The 22,894-nt window shown below is 39.3% G+C and overlaps 1 long non-coding RNA gene across 2 annotated transcripts; it reads right to left on the minus strand.

Moving 5' to 3' along the window:
* Positions 1-409: 409 nt before the first annotated feature.
* On the minus strand, positions 410-16,369 carry LOC138803321 (uncharacterized). Of its 2 annotated transcripts, XR_011364934.1 has the most exons (5): positions 16,313-16,369; positions 5,066-5,243; positions 4,153-4,241; positions 3,754-3,992; positions 410-1,887 (listed from the first exon to the last, which is right to left on the minus strand). It is a non-coding gene; the product is annotated as an uncharacterized lncRNA (long non-coding RNA). The 2 variants fall into 2 exon arrangements; XR_011364933.1 differs by lacking the exon at positions 3,754-3,992.
* Between the last annotated feature and the right edge of the window lie 6,525 nt (positions 16,370-22,894).

The following is a 22,894-nucleotide window of genomic DNA, read 5'->3' on the forward strand; positions in this document are numbered from 1 at the left end:
CTAATCCAAGATCATTTAATAAATTAAAGCAACTGAGACTGGGAAGGAGCACCCAGGTGTGTTGGTGACACAGCCCCAGCTAGCTAGCACTTGCATCTCCAGATTCCCAGCTTGGTGGTGTCCTTTGCAATCTCCTTAAGCTTCTGTGCCTAACTTGAGATACATACACAGCTAAACCATAAGGGCAATCAAAATGAAGTGGGGGATAATGGGCTGTGGAGGGAGGCAGAGATTTTAAGACTAATCATCAGTCGACACACATTTCCAACTTCAATAATTCTGTTTTTATTAAAGTCTGTTTGTTTCCATTCTATAAATGATAACCATTCATTACAGAAACTTTTTGAAATTGCATAAAAGCAGAAAAAGAAAAGAAAAATTATAATCACATCAATTATATATGCAACCATTAACACTTGAATGTGTTTCCTTTTTGTCTTTTAACGAATAGATTGTTGGGTTTTCACTGAACTGTGCTCATTCTGTGCGTTCAATTTTCTACCCCACATTTTTCACACGGTTACAGCATAAGCAGTTTCCATTTGTAAACATTTTCCTTTATGGCTGCTTAACAGCCTTTGATGTCATTGTACCACACAGAATATTATTTTCTACATTTTCACCACTTCAGATATTGTTAAACACAGGTCTGTGTATAGAAGAGTTCAACCACATTTATATCGTGACTGTAAAGTGCAGAATTATGGAATCAAAGAATTTTATGTTTTTGATACTTTTTAAAGTCTTTTGATATATAGTATCAGATCTCTAAGACATTTTTTTTACATACAATTATGAAAACATTTTTAAATTCTGTTAGAGACTAAAAATAATAATATTTATCATTGTTTGCAGGTCTGAAAACAGACAACTATTGAATGGTCTGGCATCATCTTCTAGAAAATATGAACAGAGTACACACACAGGTACTAAGTTGACACCATTGTGTATGGGTCTGTGTGGTTTGATTCTTGGTAGAATCATTTATTCCCATGTCTATAAACAATGATTGAAAACAATCATGTATGTATTACTACAACATGTCATCCCAGTAGTACTACAAAATACATCCCTGATTATCTACTCCACAGGAAAGCAGGATCACGTCTCATATCCAGGTGATATTTACAAGACCACCGCCCCCTACACAGGACAACTCTGAAGAACTCTTGTTCATATTTCTCAGTGCTTTTCTGAGAAACCAACTCTCCAATACGTATAGGCAGTAGATACATGATCTTCCTAAAGAGACCTTACTGCAGAGCATGATTCAGCAAGCTTTCAACCATTAGGAACAGGTGTGGGCTCTGAATCTTAGGTTTCTGCTTCTGATTAGGTATGTACAAATACAAGAATGATTAGGGCAACCCTCTGATATCAGATAGCTATGGGCTCAAAAAATGTTCTGCCTCCTACTGGCTACGTGAATTGTGCCAACCAACTTAACTTCTCTGAGTCTCATTCTCATCTGTATGATTGGATGATGACAGTGGCTACGTCAGAGGTTTGAAATGATGATCCAAACAAGACAATGCACAAAGAGCTTTTGGCCATAGCAGGCACTGGTCAATTTGAGCTGCCATTATTTTGGAGAATCCTACCATTCACTCCCTATTTTTATGAAACTTGCTCTCTCTTTCCTCATGGAACTATTACCAGAAAATAGTTTTTGACTGACAATCCTCAAAAGACAATTCCTACAATTCCCATTGTATGTCACTTTCTGTCACTGGGAGGAAATGCCTGAGATAAATAACTTCAAGAAGGAAAGACGTGGTTTGGCTCATGGTTGCAGAGGTTTTGGTCCATGGTCTCTTGGCTCCAACAGTGGTTAGGCAGAGCATCATGAGGGAAAGTGACAGAACAAAGATGTTCCCATCTTGGCACCTAGGAAGCAGAGGAGGGGGGAGGGATAAAGAGAAAAGGAGAGGAATACAGGCAGAGATAAGGCACCGTCCCCTGGGCCCACCCCAAATGACCTCTCCAACTAGATCCCACCTCCAAAAAGTCCATCACCGCTTTCTAGCCAATTAGATGATAAGTCAGAGTCCTAGTAAGCCAGTCATTTCCTCCAAGCTCTGCCTATGGACATGGCTGCATTAAGGATTGAGTCTTTAACACCTGGACCTTTAGGGAACCTTTCTGACCCAAACCATATCAGTCATTATGGTTGCAAACACAGCAATTCAAAACCTTGTCATAAGTATGGGATCATGGAGGTTATTAATAGCTCAAGGCAGTCAGACTTATCATGAACTATTTTAATAAATACATTTATTTCAGCACTTACTATTCCCAGGAGCATCATATGGCAATATCCTCCTCAATCTTTGCAATCCTGCAAAATCTTATTATTACCATTTTAAAAATGAGCAAATTAACATGGGAAACCTGCTGAAGGTCACACAACTAAAGTCGGAGCGCCAGAACATGAACACAGTTTTGATACATGATGAGCCTAAGCACAATCTACCTGGTCCAGGGTCATCAAACCTTTCTCTGTAAAAGTCCAGATGCTAAATATTTTAGGAGTTTCAAGCCACCTGGTCTCCAGCATACAAAATCCTCTCTGCCTTTGCAGCAGCATAAAAGCACCAATAAACAACACATCAGTGAATGGCAGACCGTGCCCCATAAACTTTATTAGGAACACTGAAAGTTGAATTTCACATCATTTTTATGTGCCACAATATATTGTTATTATTTCCAATTTTTTCCCAATCACTTGGAAAGGTAAAAACCTATCCATAGCCTGCAGGTTCTAGAAAACAGTTGTTGAATTCCAGAACCACCTACAAAGAGAATACAACCATGAGAGAATGCGCAGGTCCATCCATGTAAGCCAGTTCGCTGGAGTCTGAAGTCACTGGACCTTTCCCTCCGTGTTTTTCTACATTGCTTTTTGGGCTTACCATACCCTTGCTTTTAGACCCTCCCTACTCCCCAAACCTGCCATGCCTGAAGCCAGACATCTCTTACTTCTTGCAGGAAATGCAAACTACCCCTACCACTACCCTCAAACTGGAAAGGAGCCTCCTCTTGCTCTCCCTTAGCATTCTACATTTCCAACATAGGCTACATCACACTGACTTGGAAGGTCTGTAATCTGTCTGCTCCAAGGAACAATGCCTTGAAGACAGGCTTCTGTCTTGATGATGAATAGTACACTGCTTAACAATGAGCACAGTATGGGGAATCTTACAGGGGTTCAATAAACCTGGGAAGGAAGGACAAGAAAGAGGGAGGAAAGTAGGAAAATTACTGACAAATGCAGACTTTAAATGGGATACGCACAGGTAGGGAGAGTAGAGGAGATGCTTACATCTCTGGCTATTAGGAAAGAAGTGGAAAGAAAGCTTGCCCCAAGGGAATACAAATATCCTGTTTGTCTTGAGGGCAGTCACTGAGCTCTGCAAGGTACCACTCCCCCCATATTGTGACAGTAAACAATAAGTCAGAAATAAATTCCTTGACCTTATCCAATCCAAGCCTAGGAAAATGTATCAACTAGAATTACAGGAACCCTATAGATTCCTAAGTCACTCATATGGCATTCACTGCCAGTGAGATATAGAAATTGGACAATGGCTCAAAAATGACAGTGGTTTCTTTTGAAAGTATCATAGCAAGTAAAAGAAACCAACTGAAGACACACACACACACACACACACACACACACACACACACACACACACACACACACACACACTAGTGGAAAGAAAGGGGGAGAGGGTGGATAATCAGCCTGATTACCTTTAGCTTCCTAAAAGAGAAGAGAGGGCCAGGTGCAGAGAATCATGCCTGTAATCCCAGCTTCTCCAGAGGCAAAGATCAGGAGGGTCAGGATGCAAGATCCCTTTGGGTGAAAGTTAGTGAGACTCTCATCTCAACAAACCAGCAAGTGGTTCACATCTAATACCAGGTATTCGGGAGGTTATAGGTAAAAGGATTTCAGTCCAAGATCATCCCTGGTCAAAAACATGAGACCTTACCTGAAAAAATGAAACAGAAAAGGGGCTAAGGGTGTGGCTTGGATGGTTGGGTACTTGCTTAGCAAGTTAGAGACCTTAGGCAGGTTCAAAATCCCAGTACCACTGTAAAAGAAAAAAGAATAATAGTATCTTTGAAGCAAAGCAATTAGCCATCACATACCATTTGTGCTTCAGATTTAGACCGCCCTTTGGGATCTTGTTTTTTGTTTGCAGGTACTCTTGGGGAAAGCTAATTTCAATGGGAAACACCTGGAATAAGAAACAAAAATTTAAAAAAAAAAAAAAAGAAAAGAAACAAAAATTTTACTCCACTGCTTCCCTTCCCCCAATCCTACTACATTAGGTCCCAAATCCTCTCTATACAGGTGCAATCCCCCAGGAATATGCTAACTCCTGCTTCTAACCCAGAGACATTTTGGAGGCTCAAACTGATATCTGGCTATTTGGGATAAGAGTCCCACTCCAAATTTCCCGTGTTTACAATAAATGGTGCCCATCACTAGTCAAGTAAAGAAGCCAAGAAATACCCAACTCATTGCCTCATTTACCTTTTCCTGTGTCTGCATTTTCTGAAGAAGGAGTACTCCTGCATCTACATCAAATCAGGCACAATCTTCTTCCACTTAGATGTATACAAGCCATGTAACTCCTCTGGATATGCCCAGGTCCTGAGCATATGATCGAGGTGCCCAGCCAATGACTAGAATCATTGGTAGCTGACTGTTCTCAGCTAAAATTCCTCTGGGGTTTCTCTTGGCTTGTTGTCCAGCCCAAAGCCCCTTCCATTTTCCTCAGACGGCTCTTTTTCAGTGGCTGGTCATAGAGGATACAATATCCAGACCTCTTGGCCCAATTTGAGCAAGTTCTGTGAGATACCCAAGCTTCCTGGTTCCGGGTAGGCTTGGCTGGACCTTTATCAGGACTGAATTGAATTGTACCACTTCCACCTGCCCAGTCTTCTTCCCTTTACCATTCTGCAGGTGTTGATCATGACAACCCACCCCAATAAAAGTTTTTTTTTCCACACAAGCCAAACTCTCACACAAGTCTCAGTGAGCTTCCCAGGAGCCTACCTGGTTACAGCATTCACATGTCCAGTAAGAGCACTCTGCGGAAGACCTCCATTTCTGTCCATGCTTTTCATGAAGGAAGTAGACAGATCCAACTACTAGGGGTTAAACATAATTATCTGAAGCACAGCAGCAAGAGCCTCACCACACGTGCATCAGAATGCGATTCAATTATGGAATTCTGGTGAAAGGGAAAACAGCATCACTGATCATCACAGGCCCTGGGTTGGAGCCCTGTACCTGACACTAACTTGTTCCATGAGTTAAAGTAACTCAATCCATCGGGTCTTGTTTTCTTAATCTAGTCCCTCTTCTCACTTTAGTTACATTTATCTGATCTTAAAAAAAATAGATCAATTTGGGAAAGACTATTCTCTCTTTGAACAAGTACGCAAAACATGCATTAAGTACCTAATTATTCATGAGTCCATAGGGGTGCCCTCTGCAGGCCTTATCCTTGGAAAAGCTGTGGTCTAAGGATGGCTGGCACATGCAGGGAGTCTCCACTCATTCACCATGGAGAACACAGCTACAATGTATATGGGTCCCTAGCATTTGGATACTATTAGAAAGGAATAGAAACTAATATAGAAGAAGCACCCGCTATGTGGATGACCTTTGTCCTTTAACATAGGTCATAGTTCATAGGTCATTAGATTCTAACAGCAGTCGCTGAAAGTCAGCCATCCAACATTGTCACCATCCCTACTTTCTAGATGAAGGCTACAGAGGACATATGGTAACCCAGAGGCTTGCATCATGTGTGTTAGAAGAACTAAGGCTATGTGACCATGGACTTGTCACATTGGCACGTGTGTGCCTCTTGGAGGGCAGACTCCATAACTTTCTTCCTTTTGTATCACCTGTCACTAATTCATCTTTATTACATTCAATCCTTAAGATATTATGTTTACCTGTCATTTCGACTTACATGGTCAATCATACAGCTTTTCTATTTCATCTCCAAGCTTTAAAATATAGTCTTGATTCAGGCAGAAGATTGACCCCCAAATAACAGTGATTCCAGTCATTTGGTGCCTTGGGGACTTAACTGCTACCCGAGAACCCTGAACACTGGCTGTTGGTTCAGCTGGGCCAGCTGAGCATGAGTTCCCATTGATTAGCCCTAAAACCCATTATGCTTTTGAAAGCCAGTTCATTTTATGGCTGTTTAAGTATCTCCTTCTTATCATTTTTAACCATGTCCACAATAAAAGCATTCTAAAGATATCCAATCCTTCAATTAGACTAAATGAGGCCAATATATAGGCAGCTGCCTCTGAGGTTATCAAGCTTAATAAAATGTACTTTATAAACCCCATGAAGGCAATAATTAAATTCACAAGCATCCTCCCTCACAACTTGAACAAAAGATAGCTGACTTGTTTGTGTGTGTGTGTGTGTGTGTGTGTACATTTTGTGAGTGTGTGTTTGTGTGTGTGTGTTAAAGTCCTGTTCCATAAGGCTTATAGCTCCCCCGCTGTTTGGAAAAGATCATTTCACTTGTAACACTAATAACTTGAGCAGGAGAGAAACTGGCCTGGTGAATGGAATGCACTTCAGTGCACATCTTGGCTCAGCTAGAAATCGGAAACAGATGGTCCTTGCGGCTGACTCCCCACTCGAGCCGCTCGCTGCCAGCCTGTGTTCTGCAGTGGGCTGCTGCTGGCACTCTGTGACTTGAGCATAGTAGGGCAGTGGCAAAAGAAATCAAAGCTTTCCCAATGAGCAGCGAGTTATAATGGAATTTGACAGATCTGACATTCTATACCTAACATCTAGTTAGAATAGATTAACCTTTTCGTTTTCTTTAAGCGCCTTGTGCAGAAGTTGTGAATATACTTATTAGAGGGTTGTGATTGTATGCAATTTTCATCTCCTTCCTCTCCCCCACCCACCTTTTTAACAAGGGGCAGAGGATTTAGTCCAATCTCAGGTGGCAGCCACCTAACAGCAAATATAGAGAGAGGAGAGAGAGAGGGGGAAAGAGGAGGAGGATTTCTAAATGGAAATGAAGGGCAAGAAGAAAATTAATTCTTTGCAAGATGTGGAGGTTGAGTTATTGCTGGAAATTACCCATATTTTTCTCAAAAAAATACACGAGCACACACATCAGAAGTCTGAGCAGTCTCTGGACATGCTACTGTCTAGACCCCCTGGCATTTTTTTAACTTCTTCCCCTTTCAGCTTTGTGGCATTTGATTCTGCCATACAGAGAAAACCATGCCAGGTGACTTGGGACACTATTCAATCCACCATACCCACCCAGTAACGACATGTGGCTATGCAGAGAATTTTAAGGCTTTCATTAAGAAAAAAATCTGCCCTGCTATGGAAGAACCAAACTTTCTCACACTGATTCTTCCTCTTTCCCAAAACTTACCAGCAAGGAAAGTTCAGACCGTGATATTCTGAAGACTATTTTAGGATTGCTGTTAGAGGAAAGACCTAAGACTGAAGTATTAATAATAGGTAATCCCTCTTTAGCATATACTTCTTCTTGTCGGTTGTGGGGCTTTAACTCACAGCTTGGATACTGTCTCTTGAGCAATTTTTACTCAAGACTATCACTCTATCATTTTGAGCCACCGCTTCACTTCCAGTTTTCTGGTGGTTTTTTGGAGATAAGAGAGTCACAGACTTTTCCTGTCTGTGCTGGCTTTGAATCATGATGCTCAGATCTCAACCTCCTGAGTAGCTAGGATTACAGGCATGAGCCATGCATATGGCTAACACATACTTTTAATTTCCTTCCTTTTGGGGGGGGGTGTAAATCTTAGAAACTTAATACTCTAAATTGAATTTCTCCATAGTTTCAACAGGACAGTACATTTCTAATTTCATCATTTCCAAAATCTTGGTGATTTAAGACCAAACCTTTTGGTTAAGCCCAACATTTAACTCTTCAAAGGAAGTACCAAATATCTTCTGATAGCTGGATGCCTGTGCCTCAGACCTGTAATCCTATTTATTCAGGAGACTGAGATCTGAGGATCATTGTTCAGAGCTAGCCTGGGCAAGAAAGTCCATGAAACTCTTTTGTTTTTCTTTTCTTTTCTTTTCTTTTCTTTTTTTGCCAGTTCTAGGGCTTGAAATCAGGGCCTGGCACTGTTTCTGAGCTTCTTTTATTCCCTGAGCTTCTTTTATTCAAGGCTAGGACCCTACCACTTAAGCCACAGAGCCATTTCCAGCTTTTTCTCTTTATGTGGTACTGAGAAATTGAACCCAGGGCTTCATCTATGCTAGGCAAGCACTTTACCACTAAGGCACATTCCCAGCCCATTAAACACTTATCTCTGATTAACTATCAAAATACTGGAAATGGGGCTATGGCTCAAGTGGTAAGCACTAGCCTTGAGTGAAAAAGCTAAGGGACAGTGCCTAGGCCCTGAATTCGAGTAATAGGACAAGTACAAATTAAAATGAAGTAAATAAATAATGTTAAAAAAAAGTCTTCTGACAGGCAGGTAGAAAAACATTTTGTAATCAAGCAGATTTAAAGCTAAATTGTCCTTCTTGTTCTCCTCCTCTTCCTTCTTCTTTTTCTTCTGCACTCAGACTGGCCTTGAACTTGTGATCCACCTGCTGCCACCACCCAGGCATGAACCACCATGCCAGATGAATATTTGTTCTTGTTTATCATGTATTTTTAGGCAAGACTGTTTACCTTTATGTTTCTGACCTGCAGTTGAAAATAATAAAACCAGCTTCTTAGATTTGTGGTAAAGGTATCATGGTATATCATACCCCAAAGCATCATAAAAATTTCCTGGCGCATGGCTGATGTTAATCCTTTTATTTTCCTCCTTGAGAGGTTTAGGAGACAACACTAGAAAAGGTAAATCTCTAGACTCCTATTCCTGGATCTCTTTCTATCTCTTACTCTGGAACCCTAAACAGGTAGCTTTCCCTCATGGAATCTGCTATTCTACTTGTAAATTGGGGTTGATAATAGGTCCTACCTTATAAGAACCTACCTGGAAAATTAGTACATAGAATTTTGGACCAGCTGGGCGTCGGTGGCTTACGCCTGTAATCCTAGCTACTCAGGAGGCTGAGATCGGAGGATTGCAGTTCAAAGCCAGCCTGGGCAGGAAAAATCCATGAGACTCTTATCTCCAGTAAAACCACCAGAAAACCAGAAGTGGCACTGTGGCTCAAGTGGTAGAGTGCTTGCCTTGAGCTAAAGAGTGCAGGGACAGTGCCAAGCCCAGAGTTCAACCCCCATGACTGACAAAAAAAAAAAAAAAAAAAGCATTTTGGAACAGCACCTGACCAAGAGGGAGCACTCAATAAATTTAGCTGTTATTATATGCTGCATTCAAAATCAAGTTGCTTTTCTAGAGTTTCACATGTTCAAGCACCCTGGAAACAAAACTTTAAAAGGAGAAAAAAATAATTGCCTCTATTGCAGAAATTGCTATTTAATGGATGAAGGAAGGAAGGTATAAAAGACACATGTTCATCAAAGATTGGTACTAATACATTTAGTCCATATGAAATACCCACGGACTATAGAGATAGTGAAGGCAGCAGGAAGTCAAAGGAGAGTGAATGGGGGATAGGGAGGCTGAGGAGGCAGGGATGCTAAATTAGCATGGCAGACAACGTAGTAGAAGAGGTAATAGTTTGAGACTATTTAAAAAATGACATATAAGTGTGAGGAAAATGCTTTGAAATCTCGTTGGCTAGAATTCTGTGCTTTTTTACTATCATTCTCTAACCATTTAGGGAGCACTACTATTTTCCTAGTACTTATAGCCACTCAGATGAATAAACCAGGGTCCCTGTCCTCAAGAATCTCAAGGTACACAGAGAAGACAGACTGGGAGACAGATGACTTCAGGATTTGCTGCTAGAGGCTGCGGTGGAGGAAGGCACATGTTACTGTGGGAGCATAGAAGGAAGGAATCAGCCCAGCCTCCCAGGACAGGACCAGAAATGAGGAAGGCAGAGGGCTTCTCTCAACAAGGGAATAATAAAAGCAAATCATTGGTAACAACAGTCACTTTGGCTGAGCTCTCATGACATCTCAGGGACGATGCATTTGATGCACACTCACAAAATAAATGTTATCATTTTTATTTTCCTGATTAAGTCACAGAGAATAAATTAGGTTAAGTATCACAAGAGTGATCTCAGAGTCACCAACAAAATCAGACCTAAGTAGCAGCCATCTCAACAGTTCCACCATCTGAGACTCTGTAATCATTTCTGTTCGACTCGTGCATTGTCTTTTAGAGACAGACAACTTTCTTGGCATTATACACCTGTTAGGAACAGAGTAGTGAAAGCCTTTTCCCAAATGCACTGCTGTGGGACTTCAATGGACATCCTCCATCCTCTGGGATTTCCAGTTCTTTCTACTGAACAAAAGAGGAAAGCTTTATTTGGGGAACGCTGGCCACAAGGACCAGAAAGAGGACAGAAACTGGCTTGTACTTTGCCCAAGGCTCCTTGGAATAGGAAATACAATTTCTTTTCAGATGCTCCCTCACCACCCCTCAACTTTATTCCTCATCCATGGCTTTGAGGATTGACTCCATGGCCAGGGGGATTCCTACCTCTTCTAATGTACTCACAGGAAGTTAGACAGCCCAAGTTCAGACAGCCCAAATTCAGAGGGGCTGGTTTCTTGATGAGCATGCTAGTTTTGCCTTAGATTCATTCATGTGCATAAAAAGGGAGTATTCAAATGACAAGAGTTAAATTCAAAACATGTAGCTGCTTTCTGTTATATATATTTTTTTTCCTGACTGAAGGCAAACCATTTAAATGTTTGTTTCCAAAAAGGCATCTGTCAGCAATCAAAGGGGGAAAAATGCATAAAGCAAATGCAATTGTTTGGAGTAGCATTTCCTGGATCATGTTAAATGCTTGAATTGTTCCCCATTATGCTCACCAAATAATTTTATTTCCCACAATAATTGCAATATTTAAGATGTTTTATTTCATCTTGTTTTAAAGTTATTAAGGACAGGCCACACTGTGAAAACACTAATTTGCTATACAGAGAAGGACAGACTCTAGAAAAATAACAAAGACAAATGTACCTAATTGTTCTAGGTGTAAAACACTATTACTCAATAATATTTTTCATTTCGTAGCTCAAAACTACTTTCTCATCTCCTGCAAAATCTTCCCGGGTATTTCATCATTTACAAAAGTGAATCTGTACTCCAGTTTACCTTTCCTTTCATTCATTCATAAATAATGAGCAATGCATAGGTGTTCTGAGACTCAGAAATGCAGCAAGCCGGAGAAGAGACACCTCCAACTTCAGAGGTTGCTGCCAGACAAACTTTGAAATTTTTAAGCTGTGGGCTCACAAATCGAAGCTACCCACGTATCTTTTGGGCCCTGGAAGAAAGCTGGAGGCCTTAAAGCTAGTCACAGGCAAGTAGGAATGAATGGAATAGAAGGTTATTCTATTTAAAAGTGAATCCTATTTCACTTTTGTTCTGCTTTTCATTTTCCTTTGTGTGTGTGTGTGTGTGTGTGTGTGTGTGTGTGTGTGTGTGTGTGTGTGCATGTCTGTGTGTAGAAGGGATGCTGTTTTATACTTTATACAGATTTGTAACTTCTTTCCTTATCTTCTTCCCAATGGAAAACTGAAGAACATCCAAGGTCAGTTTAATGATGTTGGTGTTGCACAAGCATGTAAAGGTTTGTGCTAGAAGACTCAGGACAGGTCTCTAGAAGGACTCATGCTATTCAGTAGACACAGAATCTAACTTAATATTCCTGATGCTATTGCAAAACTCGCATATGAAGAGGATTCTAATAGGTGTAGGTAGCAAGATCTGCATTTGATAATAATTCTCAGTACCATCTCCTTCTTCCTCCTAGATTCTTAAAAGAAATCCCATGAGCATGGGATGAGAAAGAAAAATACAGAATTTATTTTGTTGTGGTTTACTTCCGGATAAAGTCTGTACATTTCACTTGGAATTTGAAACTATTGCTGCTTCCATTAGATAAAACTTGCTTTAATAAAATTATCTTCACTCAAACAGCTATATTACCATGATGCTACTAATAAAGAAGAAATCAGCAACAGGAAAGCAAAAAGCCACCAATTTTACCTCCTTAAATCTTAAAATATGCCCCCCTCAATTTATCTAAATATACTCAGTCAAAAGAAAAATCCATTGGAAAGTTGAACTATTAGTATACAACTTCTCAAATAATCACCGTTCAATTGCTCTGAGAAATATTGATAGGCAAATTCTCCCATATTGAGGGCTTATAGTATAAAAAAACTGTAGCATTTCACTGGCAGAATGCTGGGATCCATAGAATTGCTTATATTCAGAAGGGTCTTTAATGCCACCCAATTTGAAGGAATAAAACATAACAAATGCCAGTCATCCTTCTGTCTATCCTTTAGTACTGAATAAAATGACATGAAATTCAGCAGTTGTCTGGAGTTTTTCTCAGTTCCGAAAAAAAAATGTATATAGCCCTTTGTATTGGTAGGTCCATGTTATGGGTGTTTTTTAATGGTTAAAAAAGAGAGAGAGAAAAAAGAAAAGTAAGGGATGTGTGGTTTAAAATCCCCATAAAGAAAATGGCTGGGTTATAGTAAGGAAATCAGATGTGATTTCCTCTGATTAACAAGGTATTCATGTCAGGTTAGCCTGAAATGTGTTGAACTGAATTGATAATGACAGATTATTTACAAAGCGTGGAGAAGTTCAGAATTCTTTTTTTTTATATACACCAAAAAACTATAGGTAGTGCCTTAGCTTTACCTCAGGTAGCCCTTGTTATATCTCAGGATTATATTTATTTACTCACAAGAAAACACACATCTAAACACAATGTCCACTGAACCAAAAATTCAGGGACCTAAACACTGTCACCAGTAAGTTTGGTTCCTTCACAACCAAATTAACTTAATGAACTAATTTCTTCCTAAATAAGGTGCAGAAGACAAAATACTTTCCTCTGGTTCAAGTTTTTTACTCAGAAAGAAAAAAAAAACAACTGTTTAGTTATTCCCAGATTTAGTTTGAGACGTTTCATTTTGCTTCCAACAGAGATGTGTAAGACAACAGAACTGAACTAAACACTTTTAAATGCACAGCTCACGTTCTTGAGAAAAGTGACTGTGAAAAACAGATACTGAAGCAGGCTTAAAGTTGGGGGGGGAAGCGGGGGAAGGAGGGGAAAGAAAGAAGGAAAAAAAAAAGCCCAAAACATTGCATGATAGTCTCTAAGCAGTTCCATCTGTCAAGCAGAAATTTTAGGCTAATAGCCTCTGGCAATCTCCCTCAGCAGTCCACTACCTGCCTTTGTCCTATTAAATCTCTTTATTCTCCTTTAAAAAAAAAAAAAGAAGGGGGTGGGGGGGTTGGTTGTTGGAAGGAAAGGAAAAACCTTGCAGACCAAAATCATCTGAGTGATGAAGCCCTAATTTTAACCACCTCCCTTTGATGTGTTGCAGTGGGCTCTTGTTTTTTAAAAAGGAGAGAGGAGAAGAAGACAGTGCTAGCTGCAGACTTCCATGCCCACTTCACCTTGCCACTGGGTCTGGGAGAGATTGGTTCATTGTCAAGGAGATTTTTTTTTTTTACCCATGATTCCATATGGTATGGACCGGACTACATGTTGCCCCACATGCCACTGCAAATGTTTTCTCAATTAGGTGTCTTATCTCCCGTGAGTTAGCATCAGATGAAGCTTGCTGACAGCGTAATGGCAGGCAAAGCTTCCGACGGCTCCATCAAATGGCAGCTCTGCTACGACATCTCGGCCAGAACTTGGTGGATGGTGAGTTGGCAGCCGGGACTGCCTTTTTTTTTTTTTTCCTTTTCTACTTTCCCTCCCTCTTTGACAAAATGTCCCAGACCTCACATTCATCAAATTCACATTTGATTTTTTTCACACTCTTTAGTGGGGCAGTCGCACACTGCTGCTTCTTGCCACCTCCCTCTCTCTGCCATTCTGCAACGTGAGTTCCCAGCCATGCCTGGCCTGGTTTTACGTGGGACACTATTTGGAGTTTGTTCATTTGTGTTTTTTAAGAGTAGCAGAAGTTAGGAAGGTGGAAGTGGATATTTTAGCCAAGTTGCTCTTGGGGTAGTAAAAGAAACATGTGACCTTTTCTACTGGCTTGACCCTTCTCTCGATTGTCACATCCTTTTATTTTTATTTTGGGGAGTGACGTGGGGGTGCATGGTTTTCCTTGGCTCTGGTCTTTTCTGAGGACGGTGTTGAGCACTGAGATGAAGCAAGCCCTGAGTGAATGCCGGTCTTGCTCCAGTAATTGGACTGCCTGAATCACCTGTGAGAGTCCTCCGGGTTCCCCACTCCCTGTTCCAGGAGGGGCCCTAGAGCTCACATCTAACTTTTCCCCAATTTGTTTATGCAGGAACCCCAGCTCTGAGTGAAAGGAAATAAATTAAAAAAAAAAAAAAGATCCACCCCTCCTTTCTTTTAGTTGCTCTGAGTACCAATAAAGTTTTAATAAAGTTCTATCATGCAGTTGCAGAATGAGTTAACTCACATGTCATGGTCAACCAGGCCAGACAACCTTTGACTTCTGGCATCTATAAGGGTTAGAGTGAGTTGAGGGTGCACAATAGCGCATTGTCACAAGAGACGCAGGTCCTGTGCAGAAGAGTGTCCTCAAATCATTACTGTCCTCGTTAAGGTGGTGTCCGTTAAGGATTAATTTGTGAGCAGTGCATTTCTAGTTTTCCGTAATTATTATTCTTGCGGCAGCATGAGTTCTTCCAGAGAGTGAAAAAAAAGTTTGCTGCCAGGACAATGAATGTATTATCCACTCCTAACTAGACCGTGAACTTCAGCTCATTTCACATAGATATCAGTTTAAGAAAATGAGAGAGAGCAAGAGAGAGCGAGAGAGAGAGAGATATTGAAGGGAGAGACTGACGAATGGAATTACAAAACAGGGTATGGTTGGTTTCACTGTGTGATCTGCAGAGTCTAGTTCTCCTTTCCCCTTCCCGGACCAATGGGGGTATCACTCTGGCAAGTTTTAGGAATCAATCGGAGGACTAAGAGGCTATTAAAAGTGTTCTATTGCAAGATTCTATTCGGATGCTTCTTGGGATGCGGTGTGTACATTCCCAGGACTTGAGTAAAAGTGGTTGTGGGTATGTGTGTACATGTGTTTTAATTTGCAATTTTGTAACTAGATGTTAAAAACTTTGCCAGTGATTTCAGGACAATGTTATATGCAACTTTTGCCTAATGAGAATAGCAATAGACTATCCATTTCGACTATGAACTTTTATCCAGGGTATTTTTTTTTCACTAGAGTTTCTGGCAGTAAGAGCAAGGTTAATATGTATGGGGTGATGTTGAGTATTGCTTTGACTTTCCCAGCTTGTTAAACACTAAAAGTGAATATACTGATTGGTTTGGCTATTATTTTCTAGGCTAAGTTTTTAAGTTTTTTAATTAACTGCTTGCAATGTCATATTCTGGGTGAGACATTCTAACTTCCTTATATCCAAGAGCATCTCAGTTTTAGAGACTGTTACATTTTATGACAAACTGTGTCATCTTTAAAAAAAAATTCTTACACTGATCACCAAATGCTTCTTTTAAAAAAAATCTTAGAAAAACTGTACTTTATTCTTTTGGTAAAGTTTATGTAGAAGTTGCTTTTGCATTAAAATTATTTTACATATAACATGAAAGAGGTAGCAACATTTAGCAGTGCATCTGACTAAAAACAAACAATGCTGAATGCACCAATACTGCTGTTTAGGCTATGACTACAAGGAAATTTCTCCCAACTCCAGTGCTCCTAGATCTTTGCTTAAAAGGAGAAATCAGACTGCTGTTTAACGAAGTTGTACACGTTACCATAGGAAATAAATTATTATTGTTGTTGTTGTTTCCCTTAAACTAACCACCCACTATAGCATTTTACTTCTACTAGTTACAAATAGTTGGAGTATAAATTTTCCATTCTGGGTGGGAAACTGGGAAAGGACTTCCATGGAAGGGAAGACCACTAATTAAAATACTACAAATTTCACATTTTCTCTTAGATCTTTTCCCCTTCAATAGCACTCACTCCCTCTCATCCCACCAGAGATCCTAATCTTGCTACTCCAAACATTTTTTTCCCAACTAATTTTCCCAAGTAAAATAAAAAATAACAAAATAACAACATTAACCCTCCCCCGCTCTGGCTGATATGGTTCTTTAAGCAAAGGATGATACAAGATCTGAGTTTCACACTAACGGCAAATAAAGCTTTAAAATTACCTCATGCGTCATCTGGCTGCACAGACTCCGGGCTCATAGTGAGAACCTCGGGTTTGGTCCTCCCAGCATACAAAGGCAACTCAGTGAATGCCCCCCTCCGCCCGTGGAGACTCGGCCTCAGCTGCCAGCACCAGGATACGCAATTTTGCTTTTTAATGAATCGTAAACAATTTGTATGGCAAATGAGTTTGTTTGTTTTAGTTTTGGGGCATATGTTGGACCAGGTTGTAGAAAGTCATCACCTATTCCAAGATTTTAGGTGAGAAAGGGAGAGTACCCTGGATCACTTTTATTTTTCCAAATAATAAAGACACACTAGGATGAAAGAAACTGGTTAATGAAAGACTGAGAATAACAACCTCTCTCCTCTTTCTTTCCCTCTCTATCCCCACCCCCTCTCTCAGAACTCAGCCTGGCTTACAGTATGGGGCTTTTCTATACTTTTCCATAACTAACTGGAAGTCAGTGGACTAGATTAGTCTTAATTCTTTTTTAAGTATAAATTTGAGCTTTGTCTTTAACAGACTACTTTGGTTTCAGGAACAGCTATTTTGTAATGTGAAATAACAAGGAGAGATATTTCTGTGCTCTGTTGCTTTTGGAGGTTGAAGTTAATGTTGTCTTAAGAGACATAAGATATAAGAAAATAATAAATACATTCTTATATTAAAAATAGAGCAAGAGATAGCTCTGCATATCCCCAAAGTCAAATAAAAAAAGTTTTATTCCAACCCAGGAAGTTGCCAACAATGTAGAGTTAACAAGCACCCAGGGTTGGAACATGTACATTTTACCAGTAATTACCTTTGGCGCTGCTACTTATGAGAAATCTTTTGATATCTGAGCCTCTTCTCTAATGCTTTAATCATGCAAATCAAGAAATAGATATTCCATATCAAGTTAATCTAGTTTCATTGTGACATCTCTAGTTGAAATCTTCCAAAAAGAAAACTAAAGAAAATCCTTATGAAAATTTTCTCTGATCCAAATTAAATGGAAGCATCCTGGATACACATATACACTTCAAAATGTAATTTTATAACATATAAAACTATAGACAGACAGAGATTGTGGAGGTAAAATTACCCCCATTCTACCATGATCAAATTAGAACCAAGGCCTGACATTTTCTTTGCAATAACTTAGTGACAGCAAGGTGTTATAGGACAACTTGTATGTATACTTCAAAATATATTTATTTTTCTTCTGCCATTCAATTTGAAAACTTACAGACTATGTATTGAAGGCTACTCGATCATTCTGTAACTTACCTCACCCATGTCCCCAAGAACTTATTTTGGAAACATTTTCATTAGAAACTAATATATAATTTTTCAGTCAATAATGGTGCATCATTGAATCCAAATTTTTACAAGTCAATTTTTGTATAATAGGCAAATACTTGGGCAATGACTGTTCTATATCATCTCATATAAATCCTGTGTTTAAAGATATATGTATAAAAATTGGCATGATACTAATATGAAGATTGGCTTACTGTGTTCAAAAACTCAAAAAGAAAAAGAAATAATAGAAACCTGATTGTCAGTCTTCACACAGCAGACGCAAAATTAACAACTCAGCTTTCACAAAAACCTTCTATTGTTATTTGCTTGTGTTCACTTTTTGGTTTCACATCTTTAAATTTTTATTTCAGTTTCTAAAATGCAATTTCCCAATTGAACAACCTTTGTGAATGACCATTTTCCATATGCTTTTGAAGACATTGCCTAATGTAGATTTGTCTAAGAATTTGTACTAACTCTTGTGTGCATTATTAAAAATAACCTGGGGCTTGCTACAACAGCTATAAAATTTTTTAAACTCTAAAAATTAGAGATTTGGGAAATAATTAAGCATATTATTTTCTCAACACCTGGTATATTTTTAAGAACCCATGGTAGGTATTTTTCTATACCTTGAGTGTCACATATTTTTACAGTTTAAAATATTTTTAAGCACAAAATAGTGACTGAATCTGAACTTTCTAGTAAATGTGCCATTGTAAATATGTTATTGTAAATATATTGCTTCCTAAGAATATCTGTGACTTTCAAAGGTGTTTTGGTTATGCTAAACAGTATTTATGCACAGTATTAACACTAATCAATTCTAAGCCAAATTTGAATGCTGTAAGGTTAGGTTGAGTTTTCCTTTCTCCTACATGCATTAAGCATTTATCCTTATCATTTTCTTTTAGTTTATCCTGTACAACCTCTTTTAAAATACCATTTGCTATTTTTAGAGAGAAGCAAATACATTAAACTAGTTCCTTCCCCCCCTTTAAATCTAATTATGATGCAAATGTACTTCATTCGGAAATGTGATTGGCTACTTAAGCCAACCTATGTACTTCTACTATCTTTCTAAAAATCTTGATTTCCTGTTGTTATGCTCATATTTCTCCTGTGAACTTTAGACAGTGAAGTAAATGCTTTGTCCTTACTTATTTTCTAGTTGATTTTCCTTCACCTGTCCTGAATATTGTCAGGAATGTTTCTAATTTAAAACCAAAAGAATCAGGGGCTGATTAGAAGACAGGAAATTGGGGGATTAAACTGTCTGGTTGCACTTCCTTTATTTATCAGCACTCTGTAACTCACTCTAGATTACACACTCAACGGGACAGTCTGTACTAAGCATTGTTCCCTCTGGATGTTTGCAAATAGATACTGCCTGTAAGGTTCTCTATGTTGTATGTGTATGTGTGCGTGCATGTGTGCGTGCGTGAGCATGCACATGGATCTGTGTTTATCTGTGTGTGCATCAGGAATATGACAAAAAAAGATTCAGCAGCTGGGAGTTATAAGCAGGAGCTTTTAAGTGGGATAGTTTTGAACCAAAAAGGGCTTCTGCTATGTTTGTGGACAATCATCTAAAAACCATAATCCCAGGACATTCTCAAAACTTTCTTATTCAAACAGGGCTGTGAAACCAAGCAAATAATGGGGGGGAGGATATACTATTTGGGAAATCATTGAAAAAAATTATAGTAGCCCTTAATGCAAGCCATCTCTCCTCAGTCCTATTTGGAATTGCAAACATTCAGATTGTTGAGTAGGGAAAGATCCAAAGTGAGGCAGGGAGTTCATCTAACAGGCTGCCAAACCCTGAGCATCACCTGAGAAAGGGTTCTTTCTTACTGTGACAACAGGTTTAAATGCTTCAGGTGAGCTTGTCTTGTGAAATAGGGGCTTGGCAGGGAATGAAATAGTAAATCAGGACAAGAATCTAAGGATTCACCTTATGCCATTAGATCATGTAAAATTAATAACAGCAAAAACAAACCAGATTTCAGATTTCACTGTGTTGGATATATTTGCAGAGCCGTTTTCTAGGAATTGGGCTGAGGATTCTCTCCTGACCTCACTCAGCTCACCTGTCTTACTCTCAGTAAACACTGATAATGCTCAATAAGCATTTGTGTATTTGGCATAAGAGACTCTTGATAAATGTGTTACAGTCTCTCCTGCTTCTAACTGCAGTGCTGGGCACACCGAGGAAAACAGAAGAGGAGGCAGAGGGAGGCACAATCTGGCAAAATGAGTCAGCCGCTCAAATCAGTAAAGCTGGGAGTTTTAACTGAAGAATGCCTTAAAAAATTTTTAATGGCAGTCCATTTCATTTACTCACCAAATATATACTGAGTTCTTCCAAAGGGAGAGAGTAAAAAAATCAGCTGCTACTGGTGCTGCCAGTTACCCAGCTACTGTCAGGCAAGCTTTAACAGCACTAAGGATTCACTCAGTACCTAACTGAATATTTCACCCTCACATTACATTGGCTGGTGACTATCAGAAGAATCTGTGCTAGGTGTTTTGCATATATTCTTTCACAGAATTGTATTATCTTATTATATTCCTACTTTATCTCTTTAGATAGATGCATAGATAGATGGCAGATCGATCAATCGATCGATCGATCGATCGATAGATAGATAGATAGATAGATAGATAGATAGATAGATAGATAGATAGATAGATACAGACAGACAGACAGACAGACAGACAGACAGACAGACAGACAGACAGACAGACAGACAGAAAAATACATGAGGAAAGGGAAAGGACAAGGGAGAGGGAGAGAATGAAGGAAAGGAAAAGAGAAAAGCATATATATATGGCTCGTATGTATATATTCATATGTGTGTATATGTGTGTGTATATACACAGATATGAACCAAGATTGGAAAAGGCTACCCTTGTCCCTGTGGATGTACATATGCTCTGGATAGACAACTCATACTGTAGCTTCCACTTGTTTATTTAGTTCCAATGTGTCTTAAATGAATGACAACTAAAGCATAATGCATAATGCTATTCAGACCATTAAAGGATTAGGACCTTCCATTCATAGATAGCATTTGGGAGCACACCTAATTGCTTAACTAATAGAGGCAGAAATGTATTACATGTCAAAAGCAAGAGCAAGTGTGCAGGTGGGGAGGAATGCAGTCATAACTTTCAATGCAGACCCTATGAAACTAGGGAAGTTGAAGTAGGGGTTGGTTTGGGAGGAATAGGGGGAGAAGATGAAAGGTGTGATATCAATCATGATGCATTGTTCTTATAAACTGACATCCTGAAAGATAATTCCTTTGTACAACTACTTAACGATAATAAAAGATATGATTACAGAAGAAAAGAAAGAGCAACACACTGGTCTGGTGATGCCTGTTCTCTGTTTCAGTGGATTTCTCATATTCTCATAACGCCAAGGAGAAATCTACTGTCCATTGCTAACTAAAGAAGTTCCTGAAAGACTGCGTCTTTAGAGCAGGCACCTCCCATCCTAACGTGTAGAACATGCAGGACATGTATGCTTCAAGGAAACTCAGTGTGGTTAAGTTGTTGCTGAACATTAGGGACATGTTTTTTCTGTTTTATTGCCTTTGTTGAGAAAATATTTTACTTGCAGTTTTAAATGAAGCATGTCATTTTTAAAGCCATCTTTTCTCTCTCATTTCTCTCTCTGTCTCTCTATTTCACACACACACGTATAAGCAGAAATGCCAACATAGAACAGCATTGGAGTGATTTAATATTTTTTCATTGCGATAGTAAATACTAATTAAAGGTTTATTTTGATGCAGAGATTGCTGTAATAGAAGACACAATGCAAGGTACATATTGCCTAATGGCAACAATTTTAATATACTTACTACAAGTAAACATCTATTTTCCAGACAACTGCTGACTATAAACAATATGTCTCAGCCAAAGCTCTTTAATGGTGCCACATGTTGGACAGATTTGATGCCTTATAATCCAAGTTCCTTTTGTAAAACACGATGTGCACATAATTGCCTTGTGGACTGCTTTAAATGCATGATCATTGGGAATAACAACCAAGTCAAAGGTGAGGCTACACTCTTGAGAAGAGCATCTTTCTACGAAGTCTAAATTCATGGAGAAATGCAGGCAAGTGGTAGCTGAATTGGGCCTTCAATGTATACAGCTGACCAACGCCCCCCGCCCCAGCATGTCCCATCCCCTTTACAACCAAGGGGTGTAAACAATTCTATATACACCTAGGTGTTCAGAACACTTAGGTCCCCAAGAATGGCCCCATCTGCTTCCTCCCACTCATTCTGAAACCAGGCTGTCCCCCACAGATGTGTGCTTTTTAGTCCTGCTGATGAAATGTCTTAGCAGCTGCATTTAATAAACTCCCTTCAAATGTTGAAAAGATAAACATTGTCGACCAAATAATTGATTTCATCCATTCATTTAAGAATCAATTAAAATCATGGTGCATTATTTGTGTCTGATTTTTAGACAGTAATATCCTCAGTTCTCATCTTTCCAAGCATGTGAGAAACTATCTGTTAACAGGTGTTATGGGGTATACTCTCTCCTAGTAAAATAGTAGGTCATTTTGAACATGTGTAATGCATTGCCCAATATTCAGGCTGAAATCTACACAACAGTGATGGTGGTAGGACGCTTAAGAGTTAAGGGGGAGAATTATAGAAGGGACTGGTACGACTTCTCAATTGGAAAATCAAGAAAGAGGGCTGAATATGGGTTCATTCCTGTAATCCCAGCTACTTTGTGCTTCAAGGTCAGACTAAACAAGTAAAGAAGTGTTATCAGACCCAATGTCTAAAAACAAGCTAGATGTGGTGGAACATACCTGTAATCTCAGCTTCTCGGAAGTAATAGTTGGAAGATCACATTCCAAGGCCAACCCAGGCAAAAGTATGAGATCCTAGCTATAAAAAAGGGAGTTATGGTTCAAGTGACAGAAAACTTGCCTAGTAAGTAGAAGGCCTTAAGTTCAAATCCTAGTGTTGTCAAACATATTTTTATAAAGAAAAGTCAGGCAGTAATATAGAAAAGCTCAAATGCAGTTGAACTAGACAGAAGAGGCAATTACATAGGGCAAAGAGTGAAGAATGGTGCACCTGTAACAAACTAGAAACCAAAACCTATTTGCCACCAAATAACAACAGCAGCACAGCAAGCCTGTTTTGAGACACTCTCTTCCCTCTGCATCTTCCAGCCAGGTCACCTATCAGTTCCTCAAAGTCCTCAAAACCTTATGCCCTACACACATTCTCCTTTCCCTAGAAAGTGATAC

This window comes from Dipodomys merriami, unplaced genomic scaffold (assembly GCF_024711535.1).
Source record: "Dipodomys merriami isolate MVZ:Mamm:240054 unplaced genomic scaffold, mDipMer1.0.p SCAF_34, whole genome shotgun sequence".
Lineage (NCBI taxonomy): Eukaryota > Metazoa > Chordata > Mammalia > Rodentia > Heteromyidae > Dipodomys > Dipodomys merriami.